General features: G+C 41.3%; 1 protein-coding gene across 5 annotated transcripts in view; it reads left to right on the top strand.

The window, feature by feature from the left end:
• The first annotated feature begins 9952 nt into the window (after positions 1-9952).
• nek7 (NIMA-related kinase 7) overlaps positions 9953-12469 on the top strand; it is a 171228-nt gene continuing 168711 nt past the window's right edge. For 3 of the 5 annotated variants that reach the window (XR_008761896.1, XR_008761895.1, XM_055943708.1), the window contains exon 1: positions 9995-10250. The gene's annotated coding sequence lies outside the window, so the exon portion shown is untranslated. Of the gene's footprint in view, positions 10251-12469 lie in introns of all 5 variants that reach the window. The other 2 variants (XM_055943709.1, XM_055943711.1) reach the window with 2 other exon arrangements.

The following is a 12469-nucleotide window of genomic DNA, read 5'->3' as shown; positions in this document are numbered from 1 at the left end:
TGAATTCCAACAACGTGGGAAACAGCAAACACTACAGACAAGTCCAAGCCTAAACCTCACTCACTGGGGTGCTGGTCGTGCTGTTTTTCCTGGCCCGGGCGGTGGGCGGTTTACACTAGCGAGCAGCAGGAAGTGGGATTGCAACATAACATAAACAAACAGTGTCGGCCATCTTGGATTCAGAAGATTCTGGACATCATCACAGCATCCTGCTGACTGACAAGAATGTGAAGGGATGGAGGTTTGTGACTGGAATGCCTCTTATCGGAACCATTAGTGTGTGTGTTACAGTAGTCTGCTGAGGGGAGGACGGCTCATAATAATGATCGGAACGGAGCAAATGGAATGGCATCAAGCATATGTTTGATGCATTTGATACCGTTCCACTGGTTCCGCTCCAGTCATTACCACGAGCCCGTCCTCCCCAATTAAGGATCCACCAATCAATCAATCAATCAATCAAATGTATTTATAAAACTGTTTTTACATAAGCAGATGTCACCAAGTGCTATACCCAGCCTAAAACCCCAAACAGCAAGCAATGCAGATGTAGAAGCATGGTGGCTAGGAAAAACTCCCTAGAAAGGCAGAAACCTAGAGAGGAACCAGGCTCTGAGGGGTGGCCAGTCCTCTTCTGGCGGTGCCAGGTGGAGATTATAAGAGCACATAGCCGTTAAGACCAGATTGTTCTTCAAGATGTTCAGACGCTCATAGACAACCAGCAGGATCAAATAATAATCACAATGGTTGTAGAGGGTCCAGGTCAGCACCTCAGTAGTCAATGTCAATTGGCTTTTCATAGCTGAGCATTCAGAGGTCGAGACAGCAGGTGTGGTAGAGAGAGAGAGAGAGAGAGTTGAAAACAGAAGGTCCGGGACATCTTTCATTAGTGCCAATTGCAGTTGCTTAATGGACTCAAAAATGTCACAATATTTCCCAATACTGTTCAGCTGCTATGTCACTTCCTTTCATAATTGTAATCACTATGAAAGGAAGTGATCACGACTTCCTTACTTTAGATATTTGATTGTGAGAGAGAGCAGCAGAGGGAAGGGAGGTTTTGTTCATATTATTGGAACACGTGATGTCACTAAAGTTCACACCAGGAGCAGAGAGCATGTCAGGTGACCACATCTCTCAGGTAGTACAGTACAGGACATGGAGCATGTCAGGTGACCACATCTCTCAGGTAGTACAGTACAGGACATGGAGCAAAGAGCATGTCAGGTGACCACATCTCTCAGGTAGTACAGTACAGGACATGGAGCAGAGAGCATGTCAGGTGACCAAGTCTCTCAGGTAATACAGTACAGGACATGGAGCAGAGAGCATGTCAGGTGACCACATCTCTCAGGTAGTACAGGACATGGAGATGGGAATGGATCCCTGTTGGGCGATTACACACGAACGCAAGCAATCACGCATACACACGTGACAACATGTTGCTCTAACAGGGTGTCAGTTCAAAGTGTGTTCTAGTTCTGCCCCAGTGCTCGCCAGGTGTGCATTTCACACACACACACACACACACACACACACACACACACACACACACACACACACACACACACACACACACACACACACACACACACACACACACACACACACACACACACACACACACACACACACACACACACGTGGATGTCAGAGGGATGACGATCTCGACAAGACACGACTCAACCTAATGCCCTGTAGGCTGCTAAGACACAGCAGTGACGGGGGAGAGGAGAGTGTGTTGGGGGAGGAACGCGGGAGAGGGAAGACGGGTCTGCCCTGTGTGGGGTGATGCAGAACAGGTGGACAGATACGGGTTGACACTAAAAGGAGTGACACACACACACAAACACATACAAAACGTTCTGCTGTGGGTTACGAGGATAAGTCCATGTTACACGTCTTGTCCTTCACATCGTTATAAGGCGTCTCTCCTGTGCCTCAATTACACAGAGATTTCCCTGCAGCTCAAATGAAACTTTATCTCTCTCTGTTTCTAACGGTGTATTATTCAGTATTTACATTCAGTTGTTCTGTGAAGCCTTACATCTAAACCTTGAACACACAATGATCAGGGATACCGACTGTGTGTTGCAATTATACTTTGAAGATGAGCAGAGTGCAAACATCACACACACTGCCTGCCAGTTCATCTTGCTCTCAATAAATAACACAACGTACATACTTTCCTGTGGCTTTGAGCTGGTGTAGGGAAACAGATGCCCTGACTGGTTGCATGGATACAGCAGGCCTCACTGACACTCTCTCTTCTTCTCCCCTCCTCCCCTCTTCTTTCCTCCTCTCCTCTCCTCTTCTCCTCTTCTCCCCCTCTCTCATCATCTCCTCTTCTCCCCTCTTCTTTCCTCTTCTCCCCTCCTCTCCTTTTCTCCCCTCCTCACCTCTTCTCCACTCCTCTCCCATCCTCTTCTCCCCTCTCCTCTCGTCTCCTCTTCTCCCCTCCTCTCCTCTTGTCTCCTCTTCTCCCCTTCTCTCCTCTTGTCTCCTCTTCTCCCCTCCTCTCCTTTCCTCTCCTCTTCTCACCTCTCCTCTTGTCTCCTCTTCTCCCCTCCTCTCCTTTCCTCTCCTCTTCTCCCTTCTCCTCTTGTCTCCTCTTCTCCCCTCCTCTCTTTCCTCTCCTCTTCTACCCTCTCCTCTTGTCTCCTCTTCTCCCCTCCTCTCTCCTTTTCTCCCCTCCTCACCTCTTCTCCACTCCTCTCCCATCCTCTTCTCCCCTCTCCTCTTGTCTCCTCTTCTCCCCTCCTCTCCTTTCCTCTCCTCTTCTCACCTCTCCTCTTGTCTCCTCTTCTCCCCTCCTCTCCTTTCCTCTCCTCTTCTCACCTCTCCTCTTGTCTCCTCTTCTCCCCTCCTCTCCTTTCCTCTCCTCTTCTCCCTTCTCCTCTTGTCTCCTCTTCTCCCCTCCTCTCCCCTCCTCTCCTTTCCTCTCCTCTTCTCCCTTCTCCTCTTGTCTCCTCTTCTCCCCTCCTCTCTTTCCTCTCCTCTTCTACCCTCTCCTCTTGTCTCCTCTTCTCCCCTCCTCTCTCCTTTTCTCCCCTCTCCTCTTCTCCCCTCCTTTCCTCTTGTCTCCTCTTCTCCTCTTGTCTCCTCTTCTCCCCTCCTCTCCTTTCCTCTCCTCAACTCCTCTCATCTATTCATAACCCTAGACCTATTCCACATTTGGTTGTGTTACAGCCTGAATTAAAAATGTATTAAATTGTTTTGTTTTCTACCCATTTACCCACAATACCCCATAATGACAAAGTGAAAACATGTTTTTAGAAATGTTTGCAAATGTATTGAAAATTAAATATCTAATTTACATAAGTATTCACACCCCTGAGTCAATACATGTTAGAATCACCTCTAAGAGCTTTGCACATCTGGATTGTACAATATTTGCACATTATTCTTTTTTTTATTATTATTATTATTTATTATTCAAGCTCTGTCAAGTTGGTTGTTGATCATTGCTAGACAGTCTTGACATTAATTTTAAAGCCAATTTAAGTAAAAACTTTAACTAGGCCACTCAGGAACATTCAGTGCTGTCTTGGTAAGCAACTCCAGCATATATGTGGCCTTGTGTTTTCGGTTATTGTCCTGCTGAAAGGTGAATTTGTCTCCCAGTGTCTGTTGGAAAGCAGACTGAACCAGGTTTTCCTCTCGGATTTTGCCTGTGCTTAGCTCTATTGCGTTTATTTTTATCCTAAAAAACTCCCTAGTCCTTGCCGATGACAAGCATACCCATAACATGATGCAGCCACCAACATGCTAGAAAATATGAAGATTGGTACTCAGTGATGTGTTGTGTTGGATTTGCCTCAAACATAACACTTTTTATTCAGGACATAAAGTACATTTCTTTGCCAATTTTTTTGCAGTTTTACTTTTAGTGCCTTATTGCAAACAGGATGCATGTTTTGGAATATTTGTATTCTGTACAGGCTTCCTTCTTTTCACTCTGTCATTTAGGTTAGTATTGTGGAGTAACTGCAATGTTGTTGATCCATCCTTAGTTTTCCCATATCGCAGCCGTTAAACTCTGTAACTGTTTTAAAGTCACCATTGTCCGCATGGTGAAATCCCTGAGAGGTTTCCTTCCTCTCCGGCAACTGAGTTAGGAATTCTGTAGTGACTGGGTGTATTGATACACCATCCAAGTGCAATTAATAACTTCACCATCTCAAAGGGATATTCAATGTCTGCTTTTTTTTGGAAAACCTTCCTGTCTTTGTGGTTGAGTCTGTGTTTGAAATTCACTGCCCGACTGATAGGTACAGAGATGAGGTATTCATTCAAAATCATGTTAAACACTTTTATTACACATGCAACTTATTATGTGACTTGTTAAGCAAATATTTACTTCTGAACTTATTTAGGCTTGCCATAACAAAGGGGTCAAATACTTATTGACTCAAAACATTTCAGCTTAAATGTTTTATTAATTAGTAAAAATGTCAAAAACATAATTTCACTTTGACATTATGGGGTGTTGGTGGAGGCCAGTGACACCACATCTCAATTTAATCAATATAAAATTCAGGCTGTAACACAACAAAATGTGGAAAAAGTCAAGGGGTGTGAATACCTTCTGAAGGCACTGTAATGTAATGAACAGATGATTTACCGTTTTTATACTTAATACTCTGTAAAAACACAATGTGAACAGATTTGAAAATGTGTTAAAAATAAACTGGTAATTTAACATAACAAAACAAATTAACACAAAATGTTGTCAAAAAAATGTATCATTTGAAAAGTATGTTTAAATAGTGGTAATGTTTAATTAAGGATTTTATATAATATTAAACATCGTACAATGTTATGAAATATTTGTTTTAATGCAATATATTTGACCATATTTGTGTATGCGTTCAGATTTCATTGTGCATTGATGACAATGTAAATAATTTATAGTTTTAATTATGAATGTGACCACATCTAGAACACTTCCGATGGCTAGTTACCTTTGTATGATATACAATTTAAAATGGTGACAATCTGTGGTAAATTCATATGGTGCCAAATACAACAACATGCATTGTTTTTATCAGAAAATAATGTACTGTAATTAGACTGTCACGATCGTCAAAGGGACTGAGTGAGGACCAAGGCGCAGCGCGTGGAAAGTACATCTTCTTTATTTAAAGGAAGAAGACGAAAAACAAACCGAACAGTCCCGTATGGTGCGACAAACACTGACACAGGAGACAACCACCCACAACGAACACTGTGAAACAACCTACCTAAATATGACTCTCAATTAGAGGAACGCCAAACACCTGCCTCTAATTAAGAGCCATACCAGGCAACCCTTAAACCAACATAGAAACAGAAAACATAGAATGCCCACCCAAACTCACGTCCTGACCAACTAACACATACAACAAACTAACAGAAATAGGTCAGGAACGTGACATAGACAAATAAATCACACCTACATCATCTGCCCAAAGATCAATGCAACTAATCTATTTTCCCAAACCCAAATCCAATCAACAAACAATATGATGTGTCAGATGATCAATATATTTAGTAGATTTTCCAACCAGAAATTGTTCCAATATTGCATATATAGCGTACTGTCTATACCAAATTGTTCTGCTTTTTTTTCTTTGAAAAAAAGGTGAGACTAGGATATATCTGAAAATAACTGATTATATCAAACATCTTTAGTTTGAAACCAAATATAGGCACCAAATGTAAGAAATACACAGCGCTAAAAACATTATGACCATGTCACCTTTTAATCTGAGTAATTTTGTTTTCATGAATTAAGGAAATACTCAATTTCTTTATCAAATGTTTGTCAGTCACCTACCTCAGATAGATACCTCAGCTACCCCTCCAGCTACAGCATACCCCCTTAGAGCCAAAAACATCATCCTCCTCAGCAGGAGAAGACAGACATTGCAGATGTGTCAGAAAGTGAAAGAGTCTATCTATACATAAACAAATAAGAATAATCCTCAAATCAAATTAAAGATCTTGGCTGAATAAACAATACCAGTGAGTGAAAGATTACGTTTGCCATTGGTTTAATGCAGATCAATGGTGTGCACCACTTTTAGAACAATGGAAATCCAACACCATTATTAAACAGATTTCACCATAGAAACAGCCAGGCGTAGTGCGGTGTGTGTGCGGTGTGTGTGTTGAACCATGAGGATCTCTTGTTGCAACTCCTCTTGCTGCCTGATGCATTACGTTTCATCCAGCCATCTAATTATTCCCTCAGAAACCTGAAATTTGAAGATACAAAAGAGCGTCCCTATCTGTCACTGAGTGCCATTGATCTTATTGAAACAAAATGTGGGTGTAGAGGAAACCCAATATAACTCCATGCCATTGAATTCCACACAGCATTATTCACCAACAGAATTGACAGGTTTCCCTGAGACGTTCCTTTTAATCTTCAACTGTTGTTCAAGAAGAGAAAAAAACGACACTCCAGGCTTTTCCCCTTTTTCCATATTTGCGAGGAGGTTAACAACAAGGCTATTGAAGTAGGGATAAAAAAAATACTATTCCATATAACTTGTTGATTATTAACATTGAGAAGACAGGTGTATGTGGTGTATTACAGGTGTATGTGGTGTATTACAGGTGTATGTGGTGTATTACAGGTGTATGTGGTGTATTACAGGTGTATGTGGTGTATGTGGTGTATTACAGGTGTATGTGGTGTATTACAGGTGTATGTGGTGTATTACAGGTGTATGCTGTGCATTACAGGTGTATGCTGTGTATTACAGGTGTATGTGGTGTATTACAGGTATATGTGGTGTATTACAGGTGTATGTGGTGTATTACAGGTGTATGTGGTGTATTACAGGTGTATGTGGTGTATTACAGGTGTATGTGGTGTATTACAGGTGTATGCTGTGTATAACAGGTGTATGTGGTGTATTGCAAGTGTATGCTGTGTATTACAGGTGTATGTGGTGTATTACAGGTGTATGTGGTGTATTACAGGTGTATGTGGTGTATTACAGGTGTATGTGGTGTATTACAGGTGTATGCACTGTATTACAAGGTGTATGCTCTGTATTGCAGGTGTATGCTGTGTATTACAGGTGTATGTGGTGTATTACAGGTGTATGTGGTGTATTACAGGTGTATGCTGTGTATTACAGGTGTATGTGGTGTATTACAGGTGTATGTGGTGTATTACAGGTGTATGCGCTGTATTACTGGTGTATGTGGTATATTACAGGTGTATGTGGTGTATTACAGGTGTATGTGCTGTATTACTGGTGTGTGTGGTGTATTACAGGTGTATGTGGTGTATTACAGGTGTATGTGGTGTATTACAGGTGTATGCTGTGTATTACAGGTGTATGCTGTGTATTACAGGTGTATGCGCTGTATTACTGGTGTATGCGGTGTATTACAGGTGTATGTGGTGTATTACAGGTGTATGTGGTGTATTACAGGTGTATGCTGTGTATTACAGGTGTATGTGCTGTATTACAGGTGTATGTGGTGTATTACAGGTGTATGCGGTGTATTACAGGTGTATGTGGTGTATTACAAGTGTATGCGCTGTATTTTTTATTTATTTATTTATTTCACCTTTATTTAACCAGGTAGGCAAATTGAGAACACGTTCTCATTTACAATTGCGACCTGGCCAAGATAAAGCAAAGCAGTTCGACACATAAAACAACACATAGTTACACATGGAGTAAAACAAACATACAGTCAATAATACAGTGAAAAATAAGTCTATATACAATGTGAGCAAGTGAGGTGAGATAAGGGAGGTGAAGGCAAACAAAATATATATATAAGTAAATAAAAATATAAAAGGCCATGGTGGCGAAGTAAATACAATATAGCAAGTAAAAAAAAGTAAAAAAAGTAGAGATAGTAGAGATAGAAAAAAGTAGAGATAGAAATAATGGGGTGCAAAGGAGCAAAATAAATAAATAAATAAATACAGTAGGTAAAGAGGTAGATTGTTTGGGCTAAATTATAGATGGGCTATGTACAGGTGCAGTAATCTATGAGCTGCTCTGACAGCTGGTGCTTAAAGCTAGTGAGGGAGATAAGTGTTTCCAGTTTCAGAGATTTTTGTAGTTCGTTCCAGTCATTGGCAGCAGAGAACTGGAAGGAGAGGCGGCCAAAGGAAGAATTGGTTTTGGGGGTGACCAGAGAGATATACCTGCTGGAGCGCGTGCTACAGGTAGGTGCTGCTATGGTGACCAGCGAGCTGAGATAAGGGGGGACTTTACCTAGCAGGGTCTTGTAGATGACCTGGAGCCAGTGGGTTTGACGACGAGTATGAAGCGAGGGCCAGCCAACGAGAGTGTACAGGTCGCAGTGGTGAGTAGTATATGGGGCTTTGGTGACAAAACGGATGGCACTGTGATAGACTGCATCCAATTTATTGAGTAGGGTTTTGGAGGCTATTTTGTAAATGACATCACCGAAGTCGAGGATTGGTAGGACAGGTGTATTATTACAGTATTACAGTATTACAGGTGTATGCGCTGTATTACTGGTGTATGTGGTGTATTACTGGTGTATGCGGTGTATTACAGGTGTATGTTGTGTATTACAGGTGTATGCGCTGTATTACTGGTGTATTACAGGTGTATGTGGTGTATTACAGGTGTATGTGGTGTATTACAGGTGTATGCAGTGTATTACTGGTGTATGCGGTGTATTACAGGTGTATGTGGTGTATTACAGGTGTATGTGGTGTATTACAGGTGTATGTGGTGTATTACAGGTGTATGCAGTGTATTACAGGTGTATGTGGTATATTACAGGTGTATGCACTGTATTACTGGTGTATGCTGTGTATTACAGGTGTATGCGCTGTATTACTGGTGTATTACAGGTGTATGTGGTGTATTACAGGTGTATGCAGTGTATTACAGGTGTATGTGGTGTATTACAGGTGTATGTGGTATATTACAGGTGTATGCACTGTATTACTGGTGTATGCGGTGTATTACAGGTGTATGTGGTGTATTATATGTGTATGTGGTGTATTACAGGTGTATGTGGTGTATTACAGGTGTATGTGGTGTATTACAGGTGTATGCAGTGTATTACAGGTGTATGTGGTGTATTACAGGTGTATGTGGTGTATTACAGGTGTATGCGGTGTATTACAGGTGTATGCAGTGTATTACAGGTGTATGTGGTGTATTACAGGTGTATGTGGTGTATTACAGGTGTATGCACTGTATTACTGGTGTATGCGGTGTATTACTGGTGTATGCGGTGTATTACAGGTGTATGTGGTGTATTACAGGTGTATGTGGTGTACTACAGGTGTATGCACTGTATTACTGGTGTATTACAGGTGTATGTGGTGTATTACAGGTGTATGCAGTGTATTACAGGTGTATGCAGTGTATTACAGGTGTGTGAATTAATAACTGTCAGGTTGTCTTATTCAATGTAAAAAATAGACCTCAAGGTCATAATTATAATACAGTTTTTCATGATATTGTGTGTGTGTGTGTGTGTGTGTGTGTGTGTGTGAGAGAGAGAGAGAGAGAGAGAGAGAGAAGGACAGAGAGCAAGCAAGAGAGATAGAGAGCAAGAGAGAGTATGTGTGTATGTCTCCAGTGATGGGGATGGATGTGGGCAACTCAACCAGTTATTTCTGTAATGATCAGAGTATGGTAAACATTAGGATAACATACAGGCTAGGTAGAGCTGTGTTAAGAGCAAATGTATAATATGAGCTCTAAACAGTTCTAGTAGGCCTATGACCCACAGAGACTCTCGAATGACCTGGATCTAATCTAGGAATAGAAGCAGGGCATCTTTGTGATGAGGGAGTTATAGTTTCACTGCCCAGGCTCAGATCAACTTTCAACTCTCTAAAGCCTAAATGACTATTACATTTGATTTCGCTTTCTACTAGTCTACCTTTGAAAGATGCCCTGAAGATCCCTTCCCCCCCAATATATATATATATCCCCGCATCCCGCGGTATTTGACAGTTCCCCTCTATTTTTTGACATTTACCCCGCCCCTTCGCTCCGGGAATCCAGAGTTGTTTACATTACTGCCACGGGTCAGGAATGGTAAGGACCTGACGGACTCTTTCTGAACACGTAACTAGCTAGCTACCTATTCAACTCATTTTACAATTAGAGGTCTTCTGTTTTAGCGCACAGGGAAACTCGACTGCAGCACGACTTTGGATTGGAAAAGTAAGCCCCTAAGCAAAGACAACCGCCATCACCACCAGAAGACCGAAGGAATAGTGAGGCTCCCACTTCCTGGTAAGAATGCCGAAGCAAAGATAGTTTGTCTGTGGCAGAAGTTTGCTAACTAACCAGCTATTGTTAGGCACTTTCCAGCGTGCATACCACTGCCACATGTGCAAGTTAGCTAGCTAGGAAGAGAAGTTAATTTATGGGTAACTTGTAAATACGCTACGGAAAGTTTTAGCAAACAAGACGAAAACAGTGCTACTTGTTTCCATCGTGCTGTAGTTAACTAACGTTAGCCCGCTAGCAATCCAGCTGTTTTCTAGAGTTTATCTTGCGAATTAGCGCGTTGCTATAGTCTCTACTGTAAAGTTACTGTCAACAGTTAGTTAGTTAGCTAGCTAGCTAGCTAGCTGTTCGGCAAGGTTATGTTATTTTAGCTAGCTAGGTATGTTGTTTAATAATGTTCACAGCTAGCTAATAGTTAACGTTTGTCGTCAGTTTAGCAAAAGTCGTGCAAATATTGTTGATTTTCCAAACTTTTTGTCAGCCTGTCCTGGAACTCAGTTTCGTTTCTCCAGTCTGAAATGAGAATGGAAATGTGGGGTGATTTCAGAACAGTGAACGTCAATATACTGCTATGAATTAGCTGATTTGTAGCTAGCTAATGTATTTTGAATACTAGCTATGTCAAGTCTTGTTCTTGATACCTACAATTCCGTACTGAGAAGAGGTACTGGAATGGCTGCTCTTGTTTTGACAAATTGTTGAGTAGTTTATGGTGTGAGATCACAACTGTGAAGATTCTGTAAAGATTAACACATTACCTTTTTAACTCTGACACTCAAGATGACACACATGCTTTGTCTACTCTAGACCCATATGGTCGAGGTTGAATTTGAGTTAATGTGGGCCTATTGCCACAGAACACCATATTGTGTCTTGTACTAGATTGAGAACGATGCTCTCACCTCACAGCTCACGCTGTCATTGTTTTCACAGCCCAATGTCTCTCAGCTCTGTACCATCAGTTTCCCAGAACAGAACACAGCCACAGATGATTCAGGAGTGACTGAGTTGACCTAATTATTACTCAACTTCCTGTTGCCACATCCCCTCTCCATCAAAAACAACACAGAGAGTAGTCACTCTCACTCAGCTAGGTGATGGAGATGAGATCAGTGCCTGTCTCTCTGAACTACAGTATCAAGGATCTAGTCAGGAACCTGATGGATGATCAGTCAATGGCAGCCAAAAGCTGGCTGCTTCTAACCGGGCTGAGCGTCAACGGGTTGTAGCGTTTAGGCAGGGCCGCCTGCCAGTAACCTTGTTTTTGATTGCTGATGAGACGTGAATTGTTTTTGACAGCCTTTGGCGAAATGTCATGATTTGTTGCATTGTAAACTAGGTTATGCTTTTGTTGTTGTGGCATCTAGGTTATAAATCTGTCTGGAAGAGGCCTATCTCAGTTTGTCTCATGTTTGACATTGTAACAGTTTACATCATTGGATTTATGCTCTTACATTATATCTGCTTTATCCAAATATGTGAAATTGAAATGTTATATAATATATATTAAAAAAAAGAAATGTCTACACTACAGTCATCTTTGTGGAGAATTCTGTGAATCCATGTGCGTCGCCTCTAGTGTGGAAATGCCTTAGTTATTTGGCACATTGGAATTTACAAAATATCTCAGTCCTTTGACAGTTTCCTGTTTGTAGCCGAGCAGCCAAGCTCCAGTATCGTATTCAAGATGGGATGTGACATTTGTCATCTGACCACTTTTACAGTCATCATGCCCTTGGGGATTTTTACAAAGAACCAAAAAAATGAGTTTTCTCTATCTTAAAGCACGTTTGATGAGGAAGTCTCCCCAGGCTATTTTTTGAGCTACATTAAATTCTTCCTTTTTGCATAATGTCAGAGTTTACCCCCCGGCTCTACAGAAAGGATACATACTATGCCTAGGCTACAAGTGAAATATTTACTTCCTTTCTTGAACAGAATGTTTTTTTATTTATTTTTTAAAAATTGACCAATCTTATTTTGTGGCAAAATTGGCCCTTCCAAAATTGCTCTTCTGTCTTATGAAGACCTTTTGGTGGGGTGCTGAGAGCAGGCTGTTTTTACCCCATCAAACAACTAGACTGTCAATATTTCACCTATCTGAGGAACAGGCTTGACTATCATCTCCATTCTATATCTTATGAAGGTCACTGATGTTCACAGATTCAAATATCCTTCGAGGATGCCTTCCGGCTCCTGGTTTGATATGAAAGTTCTTCATT

This window comes from Salvelinus fontinalis, chromosome 14, assembly GCF_029448725.1.
Source record: "Salvelinus fontinalis isolate EN_2023a chromosome 14, ASM2944872v1, whole genome shotgun sequence".
In the NCBI taxonomy this organism is placed as follows: Eukaryota; Metazoa; Chordata; class Actinopteri; order Salmoniformes; family Salmonidae; genus Salvelinus; species Salvelinus fontinalis.
Note: the sequence above shows the minus strand (reverse complement) of the source record. Positions and strands in the feature narration are given on the sequence as shown.